Raw genomic sequence first — 15,046 nt, 5'->3', positions numbered from 1 at the left:
TCACTGTTATTAGCATTAGATCGTATTCGGGAATTAAAACCAAAAGTATAATTGGCATGGCATGGGGTCTAAGCAATCCGAATAGCTGCTGGGGCAGATGGAATTCTAAAGATCTTTCCCCCAGTTTTCCATCTTCTGGTTACGTAATCAAACACTAGTCAAGGTACTGCTGTGCAGGTTATTAAGGTTACTGACCAGCTGACCTTAAGATGGAGATAGTCTCCGGGATTATCTGGGTGGGTCCAATGTAATCACACAAAGCCTAAAAAGTAGAAGAGGAAGACAGAAGAGGCAGTAAGAAAGGTGCAGCCGAGATGGAGGTCAAACAGATTCCAAGCATGAGGGGAATTTAAGGAACAGTCACTAGCTCTAAGGTATAGGGACCCGGGGGAGCTGAGGGCAGGCCCGGAGCTGATAGCCAACAGGAAGCTAAAATCTGTCTATGGCCACAATGGATTCTGCCAAAAATTTGAATAAATTTGAAAGCAGATTATTTCCAGAACTTCCAGTTAAGAGCCCAGTTGGCAAAGACCTTGATTCAACCTTGTAAGACCCAGATCAGAGAACCCAGACGAGCCAACTCAGACTGCTGCCCTGCAGAACTCTGAGATGACAAAGCTTTGTTATTTTAAGCTGATAAATTTGTGGCAATTTGTTACAGCAGCAATAAAAATCTAATATGAATGCCCAGCCTCTTAGTACAACTTGCATGCAGTCAAGCAACCACTGTCAGCACTTGGCTATGCCATATGATGTTTTACCTGAAACTAGTGTTATTAGTTGAACTAATTGCTGAAATACAGAAAGTTGTGTAGTGCATATTTTCTCCTACACTGTATCTACAGTTAGACAATGCAAACCTAAATGCCCAAATATATTTTTCTCCAGGCAGACTAGTCCCATTTCATACACATACTTATTACCAAGGACAAATAGCATTGCTACCTAATAATTTTAGATCTAGGACTGTAACCCACTCAAAGCATTCTGGAGGTTCACATGTTTGATTTAGGAGATTGCTCACAGCATTACATATGTTAATGATAAATTATGGCACAATTATTACACGAAATATTATGCAACCCTTCCATAGATTTTTGAAGGAAAGGATTACTATATAATAAATGAAAAGATACTAAATTTTATCAACTGAGTCTAATTTTATTATAAACACAAAATACCTGCACTACAAAAAGGCTAGAAACAAATATGTAAAGTTATAGTGCTCATTAGTGTGTGGTAGCTATTAGTAATTTTTACAACTTCTTATATTTTTATAAAATGTCTACATATTGTTTATAATTTGATTTTTTAAAAGCAAACATTAATCTGTAGAATCGGTTTGCTATGTATACACATATTCCACTAATTCTATATATTGCTTTGCCAAATTAACCTTTTAGCATTTTGGTTTCCTTGTTTTCCAAAATAAATGGACCCAAAGGACCTAACATCTCTTTGAATACAAAACTTCTAAGAATATCTAAATATAGGGGTGTTAGGAAGACTCTAGGTTTATAAAATACCTCCATAGAGCCATCACTTGGATTTGGTACTTTGCTGTCTTTCTCCTTCATGTCACGGTTGCATACATTCCTCATGAGCATTTTCTGAACACTGAGCATGTCATCTATCTTTTTTTAAAAAATATTTTATTTATTTATTCATGAGAGACACAGAGAGAGAGGCAGTGACACAGGCAGAGGGAGAAGCAGGCTCCATGCAAGGAGCCTGACACAGGACTCGATCCTGGGAATCCAGATCAGGCCCTGAGCCAAAGGCAGACACTCAACCGCTGAGCCCCACCCCAGCCCCCACCCCCGATGTCTCTGAGCATGTCATCTCTTAAATCACAACAGATAATGTTTCTGTTTTTCATCTTACCACTATATAAGTTTTAAAGACAGTTGAGGTGGGAAAAACAAGAACACAAATCATTGGGAAATTGCTATCTTAATTTCTCTTTAGATTATTTTAAGTAATATTCTTATGTAAATGACAACCATATAGAATGTTTTCTGGCTTTTCTTTTCAAAACATTTATGCTTTTATCATTGCCTTATAGTAACATTTGACATAACAAAATACGGTTTTTAAGAAAGAATTTTTAATTGTATTCATTATTTTAATGATTATAGAGAGGGGCTACATTTATCAAAACTATTTTTATTTTTTTAAAGATCCTATTTATTTATTTGAGAGAGAGAGAGAGCAAATGGGAGGATACTGGATGTCAGCAGGTGGGGCAGGGGTAAAGGGACAACAGACTCTCTGCTGAGCACAAAGCCCAAAATGCGGCTTGGTCCCAAGGTCCTGAGATCATGACTTGAGCTGAAATCAAGGGTTGTAGGCTTAACCAATTGAGCTACTCAGGTGCCCTTATCAAAATTATTCTATATGATTAAAATTATATTTTAGCCTCTAACTTAAAGCTTAATAAACACTATGCACATCAGTTTTAACTTAGAAAATCTATTTTTTAAAAAAATATTTCATTCTGTAAATAAAAATATAAATAAATGTTTAAACGAAACCAAATTTGGTACAACTCTTTTGGGAAGCTTTTTAGCAAGATATAAAAAGAATTAAAATGATCAAGCCTGTCGACCCTGAAATTTACCTAGTAATTTAACCTCGTAAAATGATTTAAAAGAAAAAGGGATAAATGAGTATGTAACTCCATTTTAAGAATTGTCTTTGAATATTAGTTTTAAAAAATCTAGCATCTATCCTCGATTGTTTGAATTGGTCACCTACACAACCCAGATCAAAACTAACTGCTTAATGCTCTAATGTACATTAACCCTGTAAGTCTCTAGAATGAATTAGAGATTCAGTACTCAGTGAAGGAATGGCTTGGCATCTCATTACCAGGTTAGTAAGTGCAAATTACACCCCTTAAAATAGCCCTATATTTAAGTTATCGCATATGGTTATGGAAATTTTTTCTTCACTATTATCTCCTTACAGAGGAATATATGACTAAATAAATAAATACAATTCCTGCTCTGGCATGAATTTAAAAGATCACAACGCAAATGAATTTAGTTCACCATCTGAATTTACAAACCTAAACTGAACATCAAATAACAAGCAATTTCTTTTTTCCACAAAAGATATAACATCGTATTATTACTGGAAAGATCAAGTTTAAAGTGTTCTTCTGTTTAAAAGGTAGTTAAAATGTTGAATTACCACCAGTACTGAGCTAGTGAAAGCAGAACTAATTTCTAACAAAACCATGATACAAAAAAAAAAAAAAAAAACATGATACATCATGGTTGCCATGCTGCTACTTGTTCTCAATGCTGATTCCACTGGCAACTTGATCGTAGGTGGTACATTTAAGTAGTAAAGTGACTGAAGAGAAAGCAAGCAGAAGGCAAACATGATACAGTGTAGTTAAGTAATTGAGGTTTTATCCATTGACCTTTTTAAATATATAACCTATATGCTGAATTCAGGCTGACAAAGAACATACCCTAATGACTTACTGAGGAACTGAAGCCATTGTTGACCTTCTATGGGGTTTCTGTTTGTAATGTTTTACTTTGTTTTATTTACATTGGACACTCATAAAAAAGTATGACATGCAAGCTCAACCTCTGACTCAGTAACCAAATACTTGTACTTCATAAGCATGAACCCTTATAATCTGAATATTAAATTCTTCCATTAACAGGGTTTCAAATTGTTCCTAGAGTTTTGTAGAAGTGTCTCTTCTCTTGCTTTTGCTCGTGATACATCCAAAAAAGTTGATGCTTTCAACTAACAAAGGTTTAGTCCAATGAACTTGATTCTCCTTCGGGTCTCTCATCATACCCTTGTTGTAAATAATCTTGATATTTGCTCATAATTACTTTTAAACATGGTTAGCAGTAATTGTAGTTTTTGTTATTTAAATCCTAAACTTATTGTTTATATTTTATTGCCTTCCTTTTTATTCGGCAAACCACTGAAATATGGTTTCCACCCTTACAGTTCCAATGAAGCTGCCCTTGCTAAGAATGGAAATGGCCTTTTAATTTTTAGGCTCTATGAAAACTATTACATTTTTAACTGAAAGCCAAAACAAACGTATATTTTAAAAACCTCTTTTGTGGTTAGATTTTCTGGCTTTTCCTCCTAAACGTAATAATAATTCTTACTTTAGACAGCCATTTGATATTGGCTGAATAAGTAGAAACTTTTAGGCCCTAAATGCAACCAATTTGTTTCGTTGGTTTGGAATTTAAGCAAAAATTGTTTGATGTGTGCAAAGTAAGAACTAAAATGGATACGCTTATCAGGTAGTGACTGATAAACCATAGCTACAGCTGGTAAACCCTGTGAAAAGATTCAGCTCTGTGAACCTCCCAGGGCAACCTGATACTGTGAACATGGTCACTCTCATTCTGCGGATTGCAACACGGGATCCCAACCCCCATCCCCACTCTCTGTCTCTGTCTGGTTTTTGCCTGAAAAAGGATGAGAACTACTACGATAGAAGGACCTGGAACCACAGGGTGAGATCCTACTTTCTTTCCACTCTGATTATATCCACCCACGAGGCTTCAGATTATGGCATAAGATTATGGGATGCTTTCTGTTTAGTGACCTTACTTTCCATTTAGAACTTGAGAGGTGGAAGGCACAATTATGCATTGCGTTTAACCAGAAGGTATGTTTGCGCACTCCTTGTCATCATTGGTTATAAACCAAAGGTCATTATCTTATGACCTACATAGAGCACTTGGCCACAATAGCTGCAACGTCTTTTCCTTCCTGTAGCTTTTGACACCATTGACTACTTCCTTATTAAAATTATCTTCCACTTCAGTTTTAGAAATGTTTAGAAATATTCTGGGTTTTTTTTAAAGATTTTATTTATTTATTCATAAGAGACAGATACAGAGAGAGAGGCAGAGACACAGGCAGAGGGAGAAGTAGGCTCCATGCAGGGAGCCTGACATGGGACTCGATCCGCAGTCTCTAGGATCACACCCTGGGCTGAAGGTGCCACTAAACTGCTGAGCCACCGGGCTGTCCAGAAATATTCTGTTTTATACATCCCTCTTTATCTACCCTTTTTTTCTTTTGCCAGGCAAAGGATTAAAAAAATGTTCTTTAAATATAGTGTCACATATCTCCATTCCTGACCCATTCCTCATGCTGCAATTTCAATGGTGTGAGTCTACCTGTTTTGGTAATTTGATTACTGTGCATATTTTGGTTTCTCTCAACAGGTAACTAGGGATATTTAAGTGGTCTCTATCCTAATCTCATTCTGTGATCCCTATCTATATGTGTGCACTACCATCTAGTCAATCATTCAAGATGAAAACAGTCTTGGTGTTTTTTTTTTTTTTAAGATTTATTTAGTTATTTGAGAAAGAGGGAGAGAGAGAGAGAGAGAATGCTAGGGAGAGGTGCAGAGGGAGAGGGTGGGAGAGTCTTTAGCAGACTCCATGCTGAGCACAGAGCTGGACATGACACTTAGGCTGGATTTCACAACCCTGAGATCACAAACTAAGCTGAAACCATGAGTCAGATGCTTAACCAACTATACCACCCAGACAGCACAAAACCTTCTTAAAGTAAATCTCTTCCCTTTCCCTACCCAAAATCTTACCATGTAGAATGTATTCTTTCTTTTTTTCACTTCTTTCTATCCCTGGAATACATTCCCTCCTTTCTAATTTCACTATATTTTTCAGTATTGTGATATTTTGTTTCTAGAATTGTTGCTAACATGCTATCCTTATTTCTCTTATCCTACAAATCCACACTAATTTAGTTTTTCTAAAGCAGGAACCTAATATCGCCCTTTTCATACTTAAAATTATGTCATCAACCCACCTCCCAATATCACATCCAATCTCTAGCATAGCATATGAGCTTTTACCTGTGGTCTCTTCCTACCCTCTCCAGGATTGATTAGTTTAGATAATTATAACTGCTATCACACATTTCAATGGCTTTTCTTAATACAAGGCAATTTCTTGCTTACTTATCAAGGTGGGAGTTTCTAGTCTGTGGGTAGCTTTTATACACATGGTGTTTCAGGGCCACAAGATCTTTCTGTTTTGTAGCTCCACCATTTCATAAGGTCTCATCAACTTCTACATCAAGAGGGAGGGAGGGAGGGAAAGAGCATAGTGAAGGCTCACCTACTTCTTAAGAACCTTGGCTTGCAGAACATGAGAGACTCCTAACTCTGGGAAACGAACTAGGGGTGGGGGAAGGGGAGGTGGGCGGGGGGTGGGGGTGACTAGGTGACAGGCACTGAGCGGGGCACTTGATGGGATGAGCACTGGGTGTTATTCTAAATGTTGGCAAATTGAACACCAATAAAAAATAAATTTATAATAAATAAATAAATCGTATTAAATCTAGGATAAGATTAAATTACTTTCATATTCTGTGGTTCCATTTTTGTGATAAAGTTCCAATCAAAACCTTTCAAAAAAAAAAAAAAAGGACCTTGGCTTGGAAATAATACATTTGTTCCCTCTCACATCTATTGGTTGCAATCCACCACATGGTCACATGTTAGCTGAGTAATTACCAGCAACAATTCTATACTAAGAAAAAGAAAACACAAATGTTGTTGAACAGGTCATTGTCTTTGAATCAACATCAAGAGTTCAACTTCCTATCCCACCCCTTCTTACACCGTAGCATACTTAACCACTTATATTCCCAAAAGACACCAAGCCTTCACTTTGCCTATGTCCCGGCCTTGTGCTCATGGCTATCCTCTACTCTTTCAAAATTTAGCTGAAAAATCTTTTTGTATAGAAAACCATTACAGAACTCTTATTTCTGGATAAGTATTCTCTCTATATGTTCTATATATTCCTGTTATAAGAGGTGCTTGGAAAAATCTTGATAGGCTCAGTTACATACATTTTTACTTTAAAAATACCCATTTTTCTTCTCAGAGGGACTGAAAAAATAGCAGTATAGAAAATGAAACCTGACTCATTTGGACTGAATCTTAGTACCAATTCCTGAAAATATTTTTGGAAAGGTAACACAATTTAAGATTTTATAAACAGTTGTGACCATACGTCTGACAACATATAGTTTGTTAAAGAGGAACTTTTGGTTTGTTTTTATCTTTAGGAAAAACTTGTAGAAAATGATACAAAACTCTTTTGCTTAATAACAAATTCATTTCCTTATTTTTATAAGAAGACACCAGACAGCATCTCCCAGCTTGCTTCACATTTCAGTGTGGCCATTTAACTAAGTTCAAACCAAGGAAATGTTACAAGAAATGATGTGTGTCAATTCCAGGAGTGGCCCATAAAAACCTCCCATATACAACCAACTTCTTTCTTTTCTCTGCAGACTCAGTGTCAGAGTCCAGAAAAATCTTGGAGGCCATATACTAAAGATGTCAGTGCTTCCATTAGCCTGGGCCCTGTAGTCATGCTGTAAAACAGAGCTCCCACCCTACCAAAGGGGAACACTTCTATTTGGTTGTTCCATCGTATAAAAAGAAAAAAACTTTCTGTTGTATCAGTAAAGTTTGGAGGTAGAGGTTGAAAATGCCACCAGCATTATCCCAAATAATATGACCCAATGTTGACAACTAAAGTATTTGTGTTTGGGAATCTAATTGGAAAATTCAAAACCTTTGCTAAGGTTAATATTTCAATACAAAAAGTTTTATCCTAATACAAAACTAAAAATAACCTTAAATAGCTTAAATAAAAAGACTGAATCACAAAGAGCTACAACCAAGGTGTAATATTTTAAAATCCTACACACCACCATGCAGAAGAGGACAGCAGTGAAGAGGCTTGTTTATTTTGAGTATAAAATTGGACACAAAGCTAAAATAAATATCCTTGGAGAGTCCATAACGACAAGCCAGCCTTCAGAGAACAAGTCATCTGGAGCTTTAATAAGTCCAGGATCAGTGTTATAGGTCATCAGTGCCATCAAGTCCTTGAACTCTTTCCATGTTTCTATCATCCTCAAGACTTGTCCTCACATAGTCTCAAGACGGCTGTCACAATTCCACATAATCATTGCCATATATAGAGGAGAAGGAGGCATACACATACCTATATGTACATATGTGTGTGTACACATACACATTAATGTGTATAGAGTATGTGTATATGTGCATATAGGTATGTGTATGTGTGTTTACATACATATGTACACGTGCAAACATACATAAAGTTAAGCAGAAAGCACATTTTTAGAAGTCTTCTAGAAGATTTTCCCTTAGCCAAATCTGTGTAATATGCCCACATGTAAACCAATCACAAGGAAAGGAGCTGATTGTCTAGTAATGAAAAATCATCCTTTGCTTTAGGACCCTCTTTCCATAAACATACTGTTCTCCAATACCTTATAAAAATAGGATTCCTTTCAGGTCCATTATTAACCCACTGATTCAGAAAAACTGAAGGCAGAGGGGATCCCTGGGTGGCTCAGCGGTTTGGCGCCTGCCTTTGGCCCAGGGCGCGATCCTGGAGACCTGGGATCGGGTCCCGCGTCAGGCTCCCGGCATGGGGCCTGCTTCTCCCTCCTCCTATGTCTCTGCCTCTCTTTCTCTCTATGTCTATCATAAATAAATAAATAAATCTTAAAAAAAAAAAGGAAAAGAAAAATTGAAGGCAGACACTCACAAATTGAATTTTAGGAGAATCTCAGGTAGTTCTATTGCATGCTAAAATCTGAGAACTACTTGACCATGTAAAAGCAAATAGTAAGTTTTGGATAGCCAACTAATAGTTTATACCCTAGTTAAATATTTTCTAATTAAAGATGGTACTCTTCTTCAAAGACCATAATAAAATTAAATTGAAAACAGTTAAAACAAAAAGCACAAAAGCTGTAAAAACCACAAGGATTACAAAAAGATGATAATGTACAGGGGGAATAAGATTTCAATAAATTTAAGAAAATGGAAATAAAAGTCACATGTGGTAACTCTTTTGTAAGATACAGGAAGTTATAAAATGTGTAAAGAAGGATGTAAGAATAAGGAGACTCAACTTACCTCCATAGAATCCCAGAGAGCCTGAGCACTTAGTGAAGCCAAATAAAGGGGAGGGTAAAGTTGAAAATTAGAAATTAAAGTGAGAAATGCTTGAAAGCCTATATTCAGAAGCCATTCATCCATCCTTCTCCCCATTGAGAGAATGTGGAAATGATATGTACCAACCTAAGCAAGGTGTAGGAGACTTCTGCTTAAAACAGAATGGGGGCAGCCTGGTTGGCCCAGCAGTTTAGTGCCGCCTTCAGCCCAGGGCGTGATCCTGGAGACCTGGGATCGAGTCTCATGTCGGGCTCCCTGCATGGAGCCTGCTTCTCCCTCTGCCTGTGTCTCTGCCTCTCTCTCTCTCTCTCTCTCTCTCTCTCTGTGTGTCCCTCATGAATAAATAAATAAAATCTTAAAAAAAAACCAGAATGGGAATATCTAGGGATTCAAGAAAAATAATCATATAGGAAGAAAGTTTGAAAAATAACATTGAAAATGTCATCTAGTAGATTTCTACAGTTTTCCTGCCCCATCTATAGGAGAAGCTCAACAGTCAGGAAACTAAACTGTAAACAGATGCTTCTACAAGCACTGGACTCTGGGCATCTACTCTGGCTACCATAAAAGTGTTAAAACCAAAGACATATTTAAGGCCAATTCAGGTGAATTTCCTACACCAAGAAGGGGGAAAAAACTAAGAGCCCCACTAAAACCCGGGTCTGTAGAATTACCACCTTAAAACATGACAGAGATGTAAACCCCACCATGTAGGAGGGAAGGGCACAGAGAAAACTTACCCCCTTGACCTTGGTGCTAGATATGAGAAAGACGGATCTATCTGTCATCGTAAAGTTCTTAAGTTATAATAACATCATTGATTTCAGACAAAATAGACTTTGAAGGAAATCTGTTACTAGAAATAAAGAGAAACACTTCATTATTGATAAAGGTTCAATTCACCAGGATAATATAACTACTTTTAGTTTTTGCTGATCATATAAGCACAAAATATTAGGAAAAAAGTCAGACAAGAAGAAATAGACAAATCTATCAATATGGTGAGAGATTTTAATATTCCTCTGAATAATTAGTAGAATAAGCAAAGTACCAGCTAAAGTAACAGCATAATTAAGAAATTGACCTAATACAAAAAAATATAATACCATATTCAACAATTGAAGAGTACACCTATTTTTCAAGTGTATTTAAAATATGTAAAAAAATCTCAAATGGTTGAAACCATTTATAGCATGTTCTTGTACCACAATACCATTATAAATAATAACTAGAAAATTCTAGCTTCTTCATAAGACATCAAGAAAGAATCATAATGGATGTCCTGGTGTACAGTAGGCTTTTTAAAATAAAATGTGAAGGCCAGAGATCATAGGTGAAAACACAGGTGCTCACTTTGGTGGCACATAAATTAAATTGGAATGATAAAATATAAATAAATAAATAAATAAATAAATAAATAAATAAATAAATAAATAAATGAGATGATACTGAGAATATTAGCATGGCCACTGCGCAAGGATGGCACAAAAATTCGTGAAGTGTCCCACAGTTTTTTAAAAAGTAAAAACACAGTAGAAGATGATTAAAAATGAAAGAGTTGTGAAAGCAACTTTAAATAGGATAAAATCCAGAGACCCACTAAACTAAAAAAAAACTCCCTCATTTAAAAAATGAGGGATTCAATCCACGAAATTAAAGAGCACAACAAATCAGCAACAGAAAACTCTGTACTAAATATTAGACATATCATAGAGCATGGTAAAATATTCAGTAATTCTATGAAAGATTATTCTATATTACTTACAATCTGAGTTAACATAAACAATAATAAGGTCATATGTACCTTATAATAAGGTCATAGCAAACATTCAGAATTGATCCTCAAGAAGTGAAGACATGTGATAAAACAAGCATTTCCATACTTTCGTGACAGAAGAACAGAATGACGGGTTTTCTATAGTGTATATACACATAAGGATATGTGCAAGGTTGATGACTGTAGCATAATTTGTAATTATAAAACAGGAAATAAACTGCACCCAGATGATTAGATCGAGACCATCCTGTATCAGAGGCAAGGGGGTTTCTAAGATGCATCCTAAAGGAGAAAAAAAACGTGCCCCAGATAACAGTCTGCATGAAACAATCTTCTTTATGTAAAGAAACACTACGTACACGTATGTATATATGTTCGTATATATAATGATATTTATTCAGCGCTTACTCCTTAGCAGGCATCACTCTAAACTTCTTGCATATTTTAACTTCTTCAATCCTCATAAAAATATTATGAGACGGATACACTACTACCCTCACTTTACAGATTAAAAAAGAGGCACAGAGATTGTAATTTGCACAAAGTCACGGAGACTGAGAAGGGATTCAGATCTAAGTGGCAGGTTTCCCCCCTCCTTTTTACTTCTTTTCTCAATTTCATTTTCTATTGCTCTCCCTTCCCTCCCCCTCTTCCTTCCTCCCGCCTACTTCCTCCCTTACTCTTCAAGTATCTGTTGCTAGGGTCCTGGGAAGAAAAGGAGAGGGGAGCTGCCCAAGACGCCTTTCGCTTTATTTATCCATATTCAGCTTTATTGTTTGGAAGATCCTGTATTACTTTTGTAAATAAAACACTTTAAGGAAAAAAAAAGAATCAATGAATCCTTCAGTTTAAGCAATAGGAGTTCGTTTGGTTTTTTTTTTTTTTTTTCCAATATGAGTTTATTGAGCCTGTTTGCCAGTGGCGGGGGTGGGGGTAGATGGCAGAAAAATTAAACACTCTAAACACATCTAGTCAGTTTGACTCTTAAAAGTTCGCAGCCTTGGGGACCCCTGGGGGGGGCTCGGCGGTTTAGCATCTGCCTTCAGCCCAGGGCCTGATCCTGGGGTCCCGGGATAGAGTCCCACGTTGGGGTCCCTGCAGGGAGCTTGCTTCCCCCTCTGCCTGTGTCTCTGCCTCTCTCTCTCTCTCTCTCTCGAATAAATAAATAAATAAAATCCTAAAAAAAAAAAAGTCAATGTGTAGTTTATAAAAAATAGTAAGTAAGTAAGTAAATAAATAAATAAATAAAAAGTTAGCGGCCTTTGGTGGAGAATGAGGGATGGGCGGAGAGAGGGAAAGACAGACACTGAGAGAGCCAGACAGACAGCGAGCCAAGACGGAGAGAGCTAAAGAGAAGAAGCCCCATGAAGAAACGCGAGCTCGACCCCGGGCCGTTTGCACCCGAAGCGCCGCCCGGAGCCTGGAGCGCCGCGAGCCCCAGGGATGCAGGCTAAGGCCGGAGAGACCGACGGAAGCTCCCGGGAGGCCCGCGCCCCCCCCACCCCCACGGCGGCCCCGCCCCCTCCGTGACTCCCGGGGCCCGGCTGCCCCCGCCTCCCAGCGCCTCGCCGCCCGGGGCCCCGGAGCAGACGTCAGGGCCCGCAGGGCGCAGGGGGCGCAGCGGGGCCCGCGGCGAGCGCGCGCTCGGGGCACCGGCAGGGGCGGGGACGCCGCCACCGGGAAACGAAACCGTCTGACCTCGGCGGCGCAGAGGTCGCTGCGAGGTTCCGCGGCCTCGCCCTTGGCAGCATCCGGGCAGCATCCGCACGCGACGGCCACAGGTGGGCGGGCGGCGGGCTCCCCGCCAGGTGCGCGGGGGGGGGGGGGTTCTGTACCTGTGCGGGGCGCGGGGGCACAGGCTGGGGGCCGGGGTCCTGGCGGCGGCCACAGGTGGGCGGGCGGCGGGCTCCCCGCCAGGTGCGGGGGGGGGGGGGGCGGAGGGGCTGTACCTGTGCGGGGCGCGCGGGCACAGGCTGGGGGCCGGGGTCCTGGCGGCGGCCACAGGTGGGCGGGCGGCGGGCTCCCGCCAGTGCGGGAGGGGCGGAGGGGCTGTACCTGTGCGGGCGCGCGGCACAGGCTGGGGCCGGGGTCCTGGCGGCGGCCACAGGTGGGCGGGCGGCGGGCTCCCGCCAGGTGCGCGGCGGGGGGCGGAGGGCCGTACCTGTGCGGGGTGCGCGGGCACAGGCTGGGGGCGGGGTCCTGGCGGCCCGGGGAGCGACCCCCGAGCAGCGACCCGCCTGCGGCCCCCACCTCCCGGCCCGGCCCGCCCCAGGGCTCAGGTGTGCCCGCGCCCCGAGGGTGCTGAACACCTGTCCGCGGCGCTGAGAGTCTGAGCTGCGGCTGCGGGCAGCGTGGGGGGGGGGGGCGGGGGGGGTTAGAAGGGCGATTCGCAGGCCCCTCGGAGCTGTCATTTAACAGTGAGTATCCACCTCGGGGAAGGCTGGGCCCCAAACTGTGCGAGCCGCCTGGAGCTCCGCGCGCGGGCAGGAGGGAGGGAGGTGCTTTACCGCCCACAGGCGGACCCTAGACCCGAGGCTCCCGAGTCCGTCCACCTGCCTGGGGCACCCCCGCCTCTGCTACTTAATTCCTGCGGACTCCGAACCCGTTTCTTCATCTCTGGACCTTGCTGGCTCCATCTCTGAAATTGCGTCAAGGTCAAAAATGAGTTCCGAGAGTCAAGAGTAGGATACTTAACTAGTGTAAGAGCTGTTGTCGGAGCTGTGTCCCGCGCTGCAGAAAGTTCTCATTAGGGTTAGCTTTTGGTATTTTTTCTTTTAAAGATTTTATTTATTTTTTCATGCGAGAGAGAGACAGGAGCAGGCGCCCTGCAAGGAGCCCCATGCGGGTCTCGATCCCGGATCCCGGGGTCACGCCCTGAGCCGAAGGCAGACGCTCCACTGCTGAGCCACTCAGGTGTCCCGCTTTCAGTATTTTTAATAGTCAAGTCCCTGCTTCTCCGAGATTATCATCTGGCTCCCAGGCGGTTTTATTTAGACAGCGATTCCTGGAAGTGGTAAAATAGCTACTACCCAGCTCCAGGAACAGGCAGGTATTGTTTCTCCTGGTTTAGCAATTCGAGAAACAGGATTAGTACAAGTGTCACTTCCGTAGAGGAAATTGTCAAACGATTTATGATTCCCTTTATCATCCTTGAACTTTCTTAATAGCAGAACTTTCTCTTAATACCATGCTCGCGAGCCGGACAACTGCAGGGCTTTGAACACTGAATAAACGCAAGGAATGAAAATTAAGGAAAAGGGAAATGAGTGGATTTCTGCAGTTGGATAGAGAAGGTGCATGTAAAATAAATAAGTGGCTGAATCTGAGACAAAGCAGCCTTCACATTTGTACGGGAGCTGTTCTTTATGGGAAAGGAGGGAAATAAAACCCTACACATCTTGTTCAGTCAGCAAGCACCAGTTAAGTGCCTTGTCCTGCACAAGACAGTCCATACTCTGGCCTTTGAGAGCATAAAACGCAGGTAGAGAGTAACTACGTTAGAACTGTCTTACACTTCTCTATTCTTTTTTCTGATCTCTCTCCCTCTTTTTTTTTTTTTTCCTGTAATCCACAAACCTTTCATTTCCTTGAATTAGTCAATCTCCCTCTAGCCACAGGACTTGTGCCAGTTGCCTACGCAATGCTTCACTTCCCCAACCCCCATCCATGGCCTAGTTGATTTTAGACAGCCTTTGGCTCTCAGATTCAAAGCAGGTTAGGGACAAAGAGTTCTGTCATCGTCTTTATTTGCTAAAATAATTCAGAACATATATCCACATCGTGGGCCTCAGAAAAATGTTAACTGATTTGTTGTTAAACAATTAAGAAGTAAACATGGATCGATGATTCAAATATAGGTTATGCCTGGTTTATAGGCATACTAGTCTTAGGAGCTATCAAAACTAGGGATGCTTCCTTTGGGTTCCAGATTGTACATAAATATTTTTTTGAAAGCAATAAGAGAAATTTCAGGACCCCCAAGAGATGGGTCAAGGATTTCACTGTAATATGAGTTCTGGAGCCATGACTGATGTCACCTGCATTATTTCTCTTCCCTGATGGAAGAGGTTTATAATTTTCAAAGAGCAGCAATGGGTCTTATAGTATCTGATGGAATAATTTTACCAGAAATATACTTACATGAATATAGTATATGATGCACTAATCTCTCATTTAACTGAATTTGGAAAAAGGGTATAGGGCAGCCCGGGTGGCTCAGCAGTTTA

At 40.7% G+C, this 15,046-nt stretch overlaps 1 protein-coding gene and 1 non-coding gene across 2 annotated transcripts in view; both read left to right on the top strand.

Moving 5' to 3' along the window:
- The first annotated feature begins 10,455 nt into the window (after positions 1-10,455).
- Positions 10,456-10,557, top strand: LOC129507437 (U6 spliceosomal RNA). The gene has a single exon (XR_008664005.1). It is a non-coding gene; the product is annotated as a U6 spliceosomal RNA (small nuclear RNA).
- Positions 10,558-12,381: 1,824 nt separating this feature from the next.
- PLSCR1 (phospholipid scramblase 1) overlaps positions 12,382-15,046 on the top strand; it is a 29,932-nt gene continuing 27,267 nt past the window's right edge. The window contains exon 1 of the mRNA XM_055321649.1: positions 12,382-12,601. The gene's annotated coding sequence lies outside the window, so the exon portion shown is untranslated. The remainder of the gene's footprint in view (positions 12,602-15,046) is intronic.

Source organism: Nyctereutes procyonoides, unplaced genomic scaffold (genome assembly GCF_905146905.1).
Source record: "Nyctereutes procyonoides isolate TBG_1078 unplaced genomic scaffold, NYPRO_anot_genome, whole genome shotgun sequence".
Taxonomy (NCBI): domain Eukaryota; kingdom Metazoa; phylum Chordata; class Mammalia; order Carnivora; family Canidae; genus Nyctereutes; species Nyctereutes procyonoides.
This window is presented reverse-complemented; position numbering and strand designations above follow the sequence as displayed.